A 14,466-nucleotide genomic window follows, 5' to 3' on the forward strand; every position below is an offset into this window, starting at 1 on the left:
ATCTGTCACATGGGACACTGGGGATGGCCAAGAAGCATTAAGGTATTCTCTCTTTCCTTATCATTTTCCCCCTTTTTTTTGCCTTCTCCATTTCTTTTCAAAACTCACCTGGTTGTTGGCAGGGGAAGAATATCTTACTGCTGTCTCTTCATGGATGGTGAATGAAAACAATAGGTTGCTATGGAGGTAGGACTATCCCTGCATTCATGGTGAAAGCTCTTTGGCACGATACACTTTGGTAGGAAAATTGGGAACATCACTTACACCTTAGAAAACAAGAAACTAAAATGGGGTAGAAGAGCAAAGAGATCTAGGAGGTACAGGCAAACAAATCATTAAAAACAGCATCGCAGGTCCACAAAGCAATTAAAAATGCTAAGAAGAACTGGGATTTCATAGAATCATGGAAATTTACAGTACAGGAGGCCATTCAGCCCATCATGTCCATGCCAGCTGACCAGTAGCCATCCAGCCTCATCCTACTTTCTAGCTCTTGGTCTGTAGCCTTGTAGGTTATGGCACTTTAAATACATATGCAGGTACATTTTAAATGTTATTAGGGTTTCTGCCTCTAACACCCTTTCAGGCAATGAGTTCCAGATTCCCACCACCCTCTGGGTGAAAAATTTTCCTCTCAATCCCCTCTAAATTTCCTCCTACCCCTTTCCCTAAATCTGTGCCCCCCGGTTATGGACCCCTCCATCAAGGGGAATAGGGCCTTCCTAACCACTTCATCCAGACCGCTCAATTTTACACACTTCAATTAGATCTCCCTGCAGCCTCTTCTGTTACAAAGAAAACAGCCCTAGCCTACCCAGTCTTTCCTCATAACTAAAATTCCCCAGTCCAGGCAACATCTCTCCCAGAACTACATGCAGTACTCCAGCTGTGGCCTAACTCGTGTTTTATACAGTTCCAGCATAACCTCCCAGCTCTTATATTCTCTGCCTTGGATAATAAAAGCAAGTATCCCGTATGCCTTCTTAATCACTTTATCTAGCTGTCCAGCCACCATCAGGGATCTGTGGACATGCATTCCAAGATCCCTCTGTTTCTCTACACTTCTCAGTATCCTACCATTTATTGTGTATTCCCTTGCCTTGTTAGCCTTCCCTGAATGCATTACCTCACACTTCTCCAGACTGAACTCCATTTGCCACTGTTCTGCCCACCTGACTAGACCATTGATATCTTCCTGCAGTCTACAGCATTCTTCTTCATTATCAATCACACGGCCTATTTTTGTATTGTCTGCAAACTTCATAATTATACCCCCTACTTTCAAATCTAACTCATTGATATATACCACAAAAAGCAAGGGACCTGCTACTGAGCCCTGCGCAACCCCGCTGGAAGCAGCCTTTCAGTCACAAAAACACCCATCAACCATTCCAGGTGTATAGAATTCAAAAGTAGTGAAGTTATGTTAAATTTGTATAGGACCCTGATCAGGCAACACTTTGAGCACTGTGCACAGTTCTGGTCTCCATAATATAAAAAAAAAGGACATAGAAGTACTGGAGAAAGTGCAAAACAGATTTACAAGTATTGCACCAGAACCGAGAGATTTCAGCTATTGGGAAAAATTGAACAGGTCGGGCCTTTTTATTTTAGAAAAGAGAAGACTTAGAGGTTTTTCAAATTATGAATGGATTGATCATGGTAGATGTGGAGAGAATCTTCCACTTGAAGAATCCAAAACTAGGGGCATAAATATAAGATAGTCACTAATAAATCCAGTAGGGAGATAAGGAGAAATTTCATTACTCAGAGTGGTTAGAATGTGGAACTCGCTACCATAGGATGCAGTTGAGGCAAATAACTTCAATGCTTTCAAAGGGAAACTAGACAAGCACATGAGACATAAAGGAATAGAAAGATATGCTGAAAGACTCAGATGAGGGAGTTAGAATGGGAGGAGGCTTGTACGGAGTATAGATACCAGCACAGAGCAGGTGAGCCAAATGGCCTGTTTCTGCACAGTAGAATCTATGCAATGTTGCAAGCTTTTGGTAAGCAGACTGAGTCTTGTTGGCCAGGGGCTGCAAGAAATACAGAATCAGTTACAAACTGCTGGGATTGTTTGTGACCTGTAGTAACCTGGAGCTCAAACACTGGCCTTTGCTGGTAAAAACCAGTTTGAACTAATTAATTTATGGGACAAGACAAAGGAGCGATCACAGGAAAAGAGCCTTATTTGGACACGGTGTGATACCGGGGTCTTTGGGCCTGGGCCAATTAGAAGAAGATGCGAACGAGGTGAGCAGCTTTAAACCAACCGGAAAGACACAGCTCAGTTTTGGAGAGATAAGAAAGAGAATAAGAGGAGAGCTTTTTGGGCATAGAGCCAGCGATAAACTCCGGAGATCAACCATCGTGGAAGTGGAAGACCCTGCGTGAGCAACGCGGCGACGACGTAAAAGAGAGAGAGAACGGAACACCTGGCCAGCGTCAACTCTCCCTTTTTCGGGTATTATCCTTTGTTTTCTGTGACTAGGTCAGGGAAAGGTCAGAGGACCCTAGTGGGTGTGCTCATCAATTCTAGCTAGCTTTGTTATTAACTGTATAACTCAGTTTGAGTTGCATGCTTTTGTCTAGCTAAGTGTATAAGCCTTATTCTTACATTGTACAACAACATGAATAGAGTAAATTGATAGTTAAAGAAAGAACTGAGTTTCCTCTTCTTTGTACTAAGCCATTAACTGTAGCTGTGGATTAAGTGGAGGGTGGCTCTCCTGTAACCCGATATCCCAAACACCCAGCCTGAATTAAGAGGACTTAGTCCCACGTGACGGCCAGGATCAAGTGGGTGCAGGGAATAAAGGGGCCAAGGGGGAGTTGACTCCGCGCCACGGTTTACAGTCTCCTATAAACTAAACTGCACCCCAATGCATACTGTGTGTTGGTAGCATGCCACAGTTATGTCTGTTAGACTTTTTATAGATTTTAGTATATTCCATTCCAATTTACTCTGAAAAGCCACAGTTATCACGCGGTATTAGAAATTTACATTAAGTCTAAGATTAATAGTTGTTTTTATTTAGAAGTAAGATTATTACATAAAGATAAAAAGATAGAGCATGTTATTCATGATTCAAATACTTAGAAAAGAATTTAGACAAAATCATTCCACTAAGGCTTAAGATGTCTTCTTAATGAGTATATCTGTTACACAGTCCGATATTTTGTGAGATTTCTGGAGGAAATACAATCTTTAGTAGTCAATGTGTTGTTTATACGTGGGTGGGGTGATATTCCTGAGTTTCAATTCAAGAAACAAAGCTGAAAACTCAACACTACATTTCAACAATGAGCTAAAGATACTGAAGAAATTGTATATTCACTAAATAAATCAATTAATCAAGTTCAAAGAAGGGTACAAAGATAAGCCCAGCAACTAGAGACCAATCAGTTTAACCTCGGTGATGGGGAAGCCTCTAGAAATGATAACTCAGAACAACTTGGGCAAATGCAGGTTAAATATGGAAAGCTAGCATGGTTTGTTAAGGGTAAATCGTGTTTAACTAACTTGCTGGAGTTTTTTTGAAGAGATAACAGAGAGGATTGATGAGGGCAATGTTGTTGACGTGGTGTACATGGACTTCCAAAAGGTGTTTGATACAGTGCCACACAACAGACTTGTGAGCAAAGTTATAGCTCATGGAATAAAAGGGACGGTAGCAACATGGATACGAAATGGGCTGAGTGACAGGAAACAGAGACTAGTGGTTAGTGGCTGTTCTTCGGGCTGGAGAAAAGGTTTGTAGTGGAGTTCCACCGGGGTCAGTGTTGGGACCCTTGCTCTTCCTGATATATTAATGAGCTAGACCTTGGTGTACAGGGCACAATTTCAAAATTTGCGGATGATACAAAACTTGAAGCAATTGTGAACTGTGAGGAAGATAGTGTAGAACTTCAAAAGAAAATAGACAAGTTGGTGGAATGGGCAGACAGGGGTAGATGAAGTTCAATGCAGAGAAATGTGAAGTGATTCATTTTGATAGGAAGAACATGGAGAGACAATATAAAATAAAGTGTACCATTCTAAAGGGGGTGCAAGAGCAGAGGGACCTGGGTGTATATGTGCATAAGTCATTGAAGGTGGCAGGACAGATTGAGAGAACAGTTAATAAAGCACACAGTATCCTGAGCTTTATTAATTGGGCATAGAGTACAAGAGCAAGGAAGTTATGTTGAACTTGTATAAGACACTAGTTCAGCCTCAGCTGGAGTATTGCATCCAGTTCTGGGTGCCGCACTTTAGGGAAGATGTGAAGGCGTTGGGAAAAGAGTGCAGATAAAGTTCACGAGTGGTTCCAGGGATGAGGAACTTCAATGATGAAGATAGACTGGAGAAGCTGGGATTGTTTTCCTTAGAGAAGAGAAGGCTGAGAGGTGATTTGATAGAGGTATTCAAAATCATGAGGGGTCTGGACAGAGTAGTTAAAGAGAAACTGCTCCCATTCGTGAAATGACATCCCCTACCCATAACACCACCAAACTCTCACGCTGCTCAATGCACCCACACCCCCAACACTCATCCAGCACCAGTCCCTGGCAATCAGGAGTCATGCCTAACATCCACATACTCCACCTCACCCTCACACACTTACCAATGATGCCAACCACACAGCCATCACCACACAACAGACTTATGAGCAAAGTTACAGCTCATGGAATAAGAGGTGAAGTGAGAGTGACTGCCCTTGACATCAAGGCAGCATTTGACAGAGTATGGCATCAAGGAGCCCTAGCAAAACTGGAGTCAATGGGCATCAGGGGGAAAACTCTCCACTGGTTGGAATCATACCTAGAGCAAAGGAAGATGGTTGTGTTTGTTCGAGGTCAATTATCTCAGCTCCAGGAAATCACTGCAGGAGTTCCTCAGGGTAGTGTCCTCAGCCCAACCATCTTCAGCTGCTTCATCAATGACCTTCCTTGAATCATAAGGTCAGAAGTGGGGATGTTCGCTGATGATTACACAATGTTCAGCACCATTCGCAACTCCTCAGATACTGAAGCAGTCCGTGTAGAAATGTAGCAAGATCTGGACAATATCCAGGCTTGGGCTGATAAGTGGCAAGTAACATTCACGCCACACAAGTGCCAGGCAATGACCATCTCCAACAAGAGACAATCTAACCATCTCCCCTTGACATTTAACAGCATTACGATTGCTGAATCCCTCACTATCAACATCCTGGGGGTTACCATTAAGCAGAAACTGAACTGGAGTAGCCTTTAAAATACCGTGGCTACAAGAGCAGGTCAGAGGCTGGGACTCCTGTGGCAAGTAACTCACCTCCTGACTTCCCAAAGCCTGTCCACCATCTACAAGGCACAAGTCAGGAGTGTGATGGAATACTCTCCACTTGCCTGGATGGGTGCAGCTCCAACAACACTCAAGAAGCTCGACACCATCCAGGACAAAGCAGCCCGCTTGATTGGCACCCCGTCTACAAACATTTACTCCCTCCATCACCAACGCACAGTGGCAGAAATGTGTACCATCTACAAAATGTACTGCAGAAACGCACCAAGGCTACTTAGGCAGCACCTTCCAAACTCGCAACCTCTACCACCTAGAAGATCAAGGGCAGCAGATACGTGGGAACACCACCACCTGCAAGTTCCCCTCCAAGCCTCACAGCATCCTGACTTGGAACTATATCGCCGTTCCTTCACTGTCGCTGGGTCAAAATCCTGGAACTCCCTTCCTAACAGCACTTTTGGTGTACCTATCCCACATGGACTGCAGCGGTTCAAGAAGGCAGCTCATCACCACCTTCTCAAGGCAATTAGGGATGGGCAATAAATGCCTGGCCAGCGACAACCACATCGCATGAAACAAATAAAATATAAAAGGGACAGTAGCAACATGGATACGAAATTGACTGAGTGACAGGAAACAGAGTAATGGTTCATGGATGTTTTTCAGACTGGAGGAAGGTTTGCAGTCGAGGTCCCCAAGGGTTGGTGTTAGGACCCTTGCTGTTCTTGATATATATTAATGACCTAGACCTTAGTGTACAGGTCACACTCACAAAATTTGCGGATGATACAAAACTTGGAAACATTGTGAGGAGGATAGTTTTTTTTTTATTCTTTCATGAGATGTGAACGTCGCAGGCCAGACCAGCATTTATTGCCCATCCCTAATTGCCCTTGCTAGGCAATTTTTGAGGGCATGTAAGAGGCAACCACATTGCTGTGGATCTGGAGTCACATGTAGGCCAGACCAGGTAAAGACAGCAGATTTCCTTCCCTAAAGGACATTATTGAACCAGATGGGTTTTTACAACAATCGACAATGGTTTCATGGCCATCATTAAACTAGCTTTAAATTCCAGATTTATTAATTGAATTCAAATTCCACCTTCTGCTGTGGTGGGATTCGAACCCATGTCCCCAGAGCAATACCTGGGTCTCTGTGTTACTAGTCCAGTGACAATACCAGTACACCACCGCTTCCCCTTCAAAAGGACATAGGCTGGTGGATTTTTTTCTTTATTCATTCATGGGATGTGGGCGACGCTGGCCAGGCCAGCATTTATTGCCCATCCCTAATTGCCCTTGAGAAGGTGGCGGTGAGCTGCCTTCTTGAACCGCTGCAGTCCATTTGGGGTAGGTATACCCACAGTGCTGTTAGGAAGGGAGTTCCAGGACAAGTGGCAGATGAAATTTAATGCAGAGGTGTGGAGTGATTCCTTTTGGTCGCAAGAACGTGGAGAGACAATATAAAATAAAGGGTACAGTTCTAAAGGGGGTGCAGGAGCAGAGGGACCTGGGTGTATATGTGCATAAATCAGTGAATGTGGCAGGACAGGTTGAGAGAGAGGTTAATAGAGCATATAGTGTCCTAAGCTTTATCATTAGGGGCATAGAGTACAAAAGCAAGGAAGTTATGTGAAACTTGTTTACAACACTGGTTCAGCCTCAACTGGAGTATTGGCTGGAATTTTACATTGTGGCGGAGGCCCCGCCCACCGGCTAAATGTTTGGGAGCAAGCCTACCTCCGCCGGGCCATGAAACCATGCAGCGATTTTACATGGCCCAGGCTCTTAATAGGCCTCAGTCAGGGTGTCTGCCCCTCTGAGGCAGGAGGTCCTGCCTCCAAGTGCTGCCGGCCAATCAGAGGGCCAGCAGCTCCTCAGTGGCCGCTCTTGGTGGCCACTGCTGGGACTGCACCCAATGAGAGGAGCATGGATGCTGTCCTTGAAAAAGGTGAGTGGGATTTCTGGCCTTGCTGGGGACAATCGGCTGGGCCCAGGCGAGGGGGGTGGGGGTCGATCAAGAGGGCGATGGGGAAGTGTTCCAGCGGGAACAGCTTGTGCCATTGAGGGAACTTCTGTGGGGCATAGGATGCCCAATCAGGAGGGGCCCTGGCCCCAACCAACAGGAGGCCGCCAGGTTTAAGTGGCTAGTCGCCCCAGGCGGCAAGGTGCCAAGCCGCTGCTGGTAATATACAGCGGTGGCAGGAGGAGGGTGTAAAGTGACAATTTACTAGCCACTTTGGCCTAGGGCAGATGGGCCATTTGCCACCTCCTCCACTGCTGGTATAATGCCAGAGGGGGCGGGTAGGTGCTGGGAACAGCACCTCCCACCTCTCATGATTTTACAACCCCCCTACCCCAGCTGCCAAGCCCACCCCTGGGGGGGTGAGGGGGACGGATGTAAAATTCCAGAAGTTGTGTCCAGTTCTTAGCCACACACTTTAGGCAAGATGTGAAGGCATTGGCGAGAGTGCAGAAAAGATTCTCAAGAATGGTTCCAGGGCTGAGAAACTTCAGTTACGTGGTTAGATTGGAGAAGTTGGCACTGTTTTCCTCGGAGAAGAGAAGGTTGAGAGGTGTAACAACAGAAAGTGCCGGAAATACTCAGCAGGCCTGGCAGTATCTGTGGAGAGCGTTAACGTTTCAGGTCTGCAACCTTTCAATCAGAACTGAGAGGAGATTTGATAGAGGTGTTCAAATTCATGAGGGGTCTGGACAGAGAGAGAGAGAGAGAGAGAAACTGTTCCCATCGCAGGAAGGATCATGAAGAAGGAGGCACAGATCTAAGATAATTGACAAAAGAAGCAATAAATGACAATTTTTTCATGCAGCCAGTGGTTAGGATCTGGAATGCACTGCCTGAGAGTGTGGTGGAGGCAGGTTCAATTGACACACTCTAAAGGGAATTGGTCTGTTATCTGAAAAGGAGGACTGTGCAAGGCTACGGGGAGAAGGAGGGGGAGTGGCACTAGGCGAATTGCTCTTTCGGAGAGCCAGTGCAGACACGACAGGCTGAATAGCCTTCTTCTGTTCTGCAACAATTCTGTGATTCTGTGAAGATTCCATGGTGCATCCTTTGTGTAAATCACTTAATAAGCAGCAGTGCACACCCTGTCTAGCCTTGTGTCCCTATTAACGATTTGAACAAATGTAACTAGATTAGCAATAAAAACAGAAAGTGCTGGAAATACACAGCAGGTCTGGCAGCATCCGAGTTAACGTTTCAGGTTTCTAACTTTTCATCAGAATCTGTGTTTTCATCTTAAATACATTTACTCCGTGTATCTGAAACCATATAAAGATATATTCATTGTCCTGTCTGACACAAAAGTAAATCTGCTTTCATTACATCCTCTATAAAATGCATCGACTCTCCCATTTATAGAAAGGGCCTTCACTGCCACAAGGAATCCTAGGATATTGAAACTCCATGGTGTTCCATTACTTCATTGTGATATCCCAGCCAAGGAAAGCAAGAAGGAAGCTAGGAATTGCCAAATTAGATGAGCTACTATTCACAGATACAGGTAACTACAATTTTCAGGTGGAAGATCAGGGATCAGTATTTCTTGGCAGAAGAGACAGTAAGCCTGAAATAGACAAATAAAAAAAGAGAGAAAAGCAACATTGCACATAAGTACTTGATAAACCAAATGTTGGTATGCTGGATCACAAAGGAATTGAAGAAAGGCATTTCTAAAATAAATCACAGCTTCAAATAAGGCATTTCTGGAGCACTGACAACTACAGAAGAACACTTCCAAGCTAACAAAAGACTGAAAAACAGAATATTAGTGGGGGAAGAATGTTGACACCATGGAGTGGTCTCTGTTTGCAGAGTTCCAGTGACAAGTGGGTCATAGGAACAGATACTGAATGAAGACAAGGTTTTCACCAGAGGAGGGAGGGGGGAGGGGGTGGGAAGAGGAGAAGGAGGAGGGGGGCGGTGAAGAAACGAAGGGGGTGAAGAGAGCAAGGAGGGAGGAAGAGTCGAAAGTAAGGGGGCAGGAAGGAAAGGGGCACTGGAAGGAAAGGGAGGAAAGAAGGATGGAAGGAAAGGGGAGAATGAAAGGAGGAAGGAAAGGGGAAAAGTAAGTAAGGAAAGGGAGGAAGGAATGAAGGAAGAAATGGGGAGAATGAAGGAATTGGGAGAAGGAAGAAAGGAAAAGAGGAAGAATGGAAGGAAAGGGGGAAGGAAGAAAGGAAAGGGGGGGAAGGAAGGAAGAAAGGAAAGGGGGGGAAGGAAGGAAGAAAGGAAAGGGGGGGAAGGAAGGAAGAAAGGAAAGGGGGGGAAGGAAGGAAGAAAGGAAAGGGGGGGAAGGAAGAAAGGAAGGAAAGGGGGAAGGAAGTAAGAAAGGAAAGGGGAGAAGGAAGAAAGGAAAAGGGGGGGGAAAAGGAAGAAAGGAAAGGGGAGAAGGAAGTAAGAAAGGAAAGGGGAGAAGGAAGAAAGGAAAAGGGGGGGGAAAGGAAGAAAGGAAAGGGGAGAAGGAAGAAAGGAAAGGGAGGAAGGAAGGAAAGGGGGAAGGAAGGAAGGAAAGGGGGAAGGAAGGAAGGAAAGGGGAAGAAAAGAAAAGGGAGAAGGAAGGGAGGAAAGGGGGAAGGCAGGAAAGGGTGAAAGAAGGAAGGAAAGGGGGAAGGAATGAAGGAATGGGGAAGAAAAGAAGAAAAGGGAGAAGGAAGGAAGGAAAGGGGGAAGAAAGGAAGGAATGGAAGACGGAACAAAGGAAAGGGGGAAGAAAGGAAGGAATGGAAGACGGAACAAAGGAAAGGGGGAAGGAAGAAAGGAAAGGATCGAAGGAAAGGAAGGAAGGGGGAAAACGAAGGAAGGAAAGGGGTAAGGAAGGAATGGGGGAAGAAAGGAAGGAAGAAAGAAATGAAGGAAAGGGGGAGGAAGGAAAGAAGGGGGAATGAAGGAAGGAAGGAAAGGGGAAAGTGAGGAAGGAATGGGGGGAAGAAAGGCAGGAAAGGGGGAAGAAAGGAAAGGGGAAGAAGGGAAGGAATGGGAGAAGGAAGGAAGGAAATGGTCCAAGGAAAGGAAGGAAGGAAATTGGCGAAGGAAGGAAGGAATGGGGGAAAGGACAAAAGGAAAGGGGGAAGGCAGGAAAGGGTGAAAGAAGGAAGGAAAGGGGGAAGGAAGGAAGGAAGGAAAGGGGGAAGGAAGGAAGGAAAGGGGGAAGAAAGGAAGGAAATGGGCAAAACGAAGGAAGGAAAAGGGGAAGGAAGTAAGGAAAGTGGGAAGGAAGGGGAAGGAAAGAAGGAAGGAAGGAAGGGGAAGGACGGAAGGAAGGGGAAGGAAAGAAGGAAGGAAATCGGGCAGGAAGGATGGAAGGAAAGTTGGGGAGGAAGGTAGGAAAGGGGGATGAAGGGGAGAAGGAAGGAGAGGGGAAAGGAAGGAAATGGGCGAAGGAAGGGAAGGAAGGAATGGGCGAAGGAAAGGAGGGAAGGAAGGAAGAGTGAAGGAAGGAAGGAGGAGTGAAGGAAGGAAAGGGGAGAAGGAAGGAAAATGGGGAAGGAAGGAAAGGGGGAAAATGAAGGAAGGAGAGGGGAAAGGAAGGAAATCGGCGAAGGAAGGGAAGGAAGGAATGGGCGAAGGAAAGGAGGTAAGGAAGGAAGAGTGAAGGAAGGAAGGAGGAGTGAAGGAAGGAAAGGGGAGAAGGAAGGAAAATGGGGAAGGAAGGAAAGGGGGAAAATGAAGGAGGGAAAGGGAAAAGGAAGGAAAGGGGGGAAAGAAGGAGGAAGGAAAGGGGAAAAGTAAGTAAGGAAAGGGAGGAAGGAATGAAGGAAGAAATGGGGAGAATGAAGGAATTGGGAGAAGGAAGAAAGGAAAAGAGGAAGAATGGAAGGAAAGGGGAAGGAAGGAAGGAAGGAAGGAAGGAAAGGGGGAAGGAAGTAAGAAAGGAAAGGGGAGAAGGAAGAAAGGAAAAGGGGGGAAGGAAGAAAGGAAAAGGGGAGGAAGGAAGAAAGGAAGGAAAGGGGGAAGGAAGTAAGAAAGGAAAGGGGAGGGGAAGGAAGAAAGGAAAGGGGAGAAGGAAGAAAGGAAAGGGAGGAAGGAAGGAAGAAAAGGGGGAAGGAAGGAAGGAAAGGAGGAAGGAAGGAATGGGGAAGAAAAGAAAAGGGAGAAGGAAGGGAGGAAATGGGGAAGGATGGAAGGAAAGGGGGAAGGCAGGAAAGGGTGAAAGAAGGAAGGAAAGGGGGAAGGAATGAAGGAAAGGGGGAAGGAATGAAGGAAAGGGGGAAGGAATGAAGAAAAGGGAGAAGGAAGGAAGGAAAGGGGGAAGAAAGGAAGGAATGGAAGACGGAACAAAGGAAAGGGGGAAGAAAGGAAGGAATGGAAGACGGAACAAAGGAAAGGGGGAAGAAAGGAAGGAATGGAAGACGGAACAAAGGAAAGGGGGAAGAAAGGAAGGAATGGAAGACGGAACAAAGGAAAGGGGGAAGGAAGGAAAGGAAAGGATCGAAGGGAAGGAAGGGGGAAAACGAAGGAAGGAAAGGGGTAAGGAAGGAATGGGGGAAGAAAGGAAGGAAGAAAGAAATGAAGGAAAGGGGGAGGAAGGAAAGAAAAGGGGGAATGAAGGAAGGAAGGAAAGGGGAAAGTGAGGAAGGAATGGGGGAAGAAAGGCAGGAAAGGGGGAAGAAAGGAAAGGGGAAGAAGGGAAGGAAATGGTCCAAGGAAGGAAGGAAGGAAAGGGGGAAGAAAGGAAGGAAAGGGGGAAGAAAGGAAGGAAAGGGGGAAGAAAGGAAGGAAAGGGGGAAGAAAGGAAGGAAAGGGGAAGAAAGGAAGGAAGGAAATGGGCAAAACGAAGGAAGGAAAAGGGGAAGGAAGTAAGGAAAGTGGGAAGGAAGGGGAAGGAAAGAAGGAAGGAAGGAAAGGGGGGACGGAAGGAAGGGGAAGGAAAGAAGGAAGGAAATCGGGCAGGAAGGATGGAAGGAAAGTTGGGGAGGAAGGTAGGAAAGGGGGATGAAGGGGAGAAGGAAGGAGAGGGGAAAGGAAGGAAATGGGCGAAGGAAGGGAAGGAAGGAATGGGCGAAGGAAAGGAGGGAAGGAAGGAAGAGTGAAGGAAGGAAGGAAGGAGTGAAGGAAGGAAAGGGGAGAAGGAAGGAAAATGGGGAAGGAAGGAAGGGGGAAAATGAAGGAGGGAAAGGGAAAAGGAAGGAAAGGGGGAAGGAAGGAAATGGAGGAGGAAAGGGGAAGGAAGGACAGGTGGGAAGGAAGGAGGGAAAGGGGGAAGAAAGGAATGAGGGGAAGGAAAGAAAAGTGGGAAGAAAGAAAGGAAAGGGGAGGAAGGAAGGGAATGGGGGAATGAAGGAAGGAAGGAAAGGGGGAAGAAAGGCAGGAAAGGCAAAAGAAGGAAACGGGAGAAGGAAGGAAAGGGGGACGGAAGGAAGGAAAGGGTGAAGGAAAGGAAGGAAGGAAATGGGCAAAGGAAGTGGGAAAACGAAGGAAGGAAAGGGGGACGGAAGGAAGGAAAGGGGGAAGGAAAGGGAGAAAGGAGGAAGGAAAGGGGAAAGATGGAAGGAAAGGAGGAAGGAAAGGGAAGAAGGAAATGGGGAAGGAAGGAAGGAAAGTGGGAAGAAAGAAAGGAAAGGGGGGACGGAAGGAAGGAAAGGGGGGACGGAAGGAAGGAAAGGGGGGACGGAAGGAAGGAAAGGGGGGACGGAAGGAAGGAAAGGGGGGACGGAAGGAAGGAAAGGGGGGACGGAAGGAAGGAAAGGGGGGACGGAAGGAAGGAAAGGGGGGACGGAAGGAAAGGGGGAAAGAACAAAGGAAAGGGGGAAGAAGGGAAGGAATGGGAGAAGGGGAAGAAGGGAAGGAATGGGAGAAGGGGGAAGAAGGGAAGGAAGGAGAGAGGGAAGGAAGGAAGGAAAGGATGGAAGGAAGGAAAGGGTAAGGATGGAAGGAAGGAAAGGGTAAGGATGGAAGGAAGGAAAGGGTAAGGATGGAAGGAAAGGGGAGAAAGGGTAAGGATGGAAGGAAAGGGGAGAAAGGAAGGAAGGAAAGGGGGAGGGAAGGAAGGAAAGAGGGATGGAAGGAAGGAAGGAAGAAAAGGGGGAAGGAAGGAATGGGAAAGAAAGGAAGGGGAAGGAAGGAAGGAAAGGGGGAAGAAGGGAAGGAATGGGAGAAAGGAAAGGGGGAAGGAAGGGAAGGAAGGGGAATAAGGGAAGGAATGGGAGAAGGAAGGAAGGAAGGAAATGAAAGAAAAGGGGAAGGAAGGAAAGGGAGAAGGAAGGGCAGAAAGGGGGAAGGAAAGAAGGAAAGTGGGGAAGGAAGGAAGGAAAAGGGGAAGAAAGGATGGAACGGGGGAAGCGGAAAAGAAGGAATGAAGGAAAGGAGGGAAGGAAGGAAGGGCAAGGAAGGAAGGAAAGGGGGGATGGAAGGAAAGTGGGAAGGAAAGAAAGGGGGAACGAAGGAAGGAAAGGGTGAAGGAAGGAATGGGGGAAGAAAGGAAGGAAAGGGGAAGGACGGAAGGAAAGGGGGATGGAACGGAGGAAATGGGGGAAAGAAGGAAGGAAAGGGGAAGGACGGAAGGAAAGGGATGAAAAGAGGAAAGGGGGAAGGAAGGAATGGAAGGACGGAGTGTTGGGAGGGAGGGGGAAGGGAGAGGAAGAAAGGGAGGGAAGGAAGGAAGTAAGAAAATCGGAATATACGAAGGAAAATGGAAGGAAAGGGGAAGGATGGAAGCAAAGGATGGGGTGAGGGAGAAGGGAGGAAAAGAGAGGGAGAAGGGAAGGCAGAAGAAGGGAGGGAAGGAAGGAAGAAAAAGGGAGAAAGAAGAAAGGGGAGAAAGAAGGAAGGAAGGAAAGGGGAGAAGGAAGGAAGGGGGAGAAAGAAAGAAGGAAGACGGGAAGGGGAAAAGGAAGGAAGGAAGAGAAAGAAAGAAGGAAGACGGGAAGGGAAAAGGAAGGAAGGAAGAGAAAGAAAGAAGGAAGACGGGAAGGGGAAAAGGAAGGAAGGAAAGGGGAGGAGGAAAGAGGGAAGAAAAAGGGGCAAGAAATGGGAAAAAGGAAGAGGAAAGGGGAAAAGGGAAAAAGGGGGAGAAGGAAGGAAAGGGGAAAAGGAAGGAAGAAAGAAAAAGGGAGAAGGAAGAAGGAAAGGAAGAAAAAGGGGGAGAAAGAACAAAGGAAAGGGGGAAGGAAGTGGAGAAGAAAAGGAAGGAAAGAGGGAAGGAAGGAATGGGGGAACTAAGGGGAAGG

This window comes from Heterodontus francisci, chromosome 5 (genome assembly GCF_036365525.1).
Source record: "Heterodontus francisci isolate sHetFra1 chromosome 5, sHetFra1.hap1, whole genome shotgun sequence".
In the NCBI taxonomy this organism is placed as follows: Eukaryota; Metazoa; Chordata; class Chondrichthyes; order Heterodontiformes; family Heterodontidae; genus Heterodontus; species Heterodontus francisci.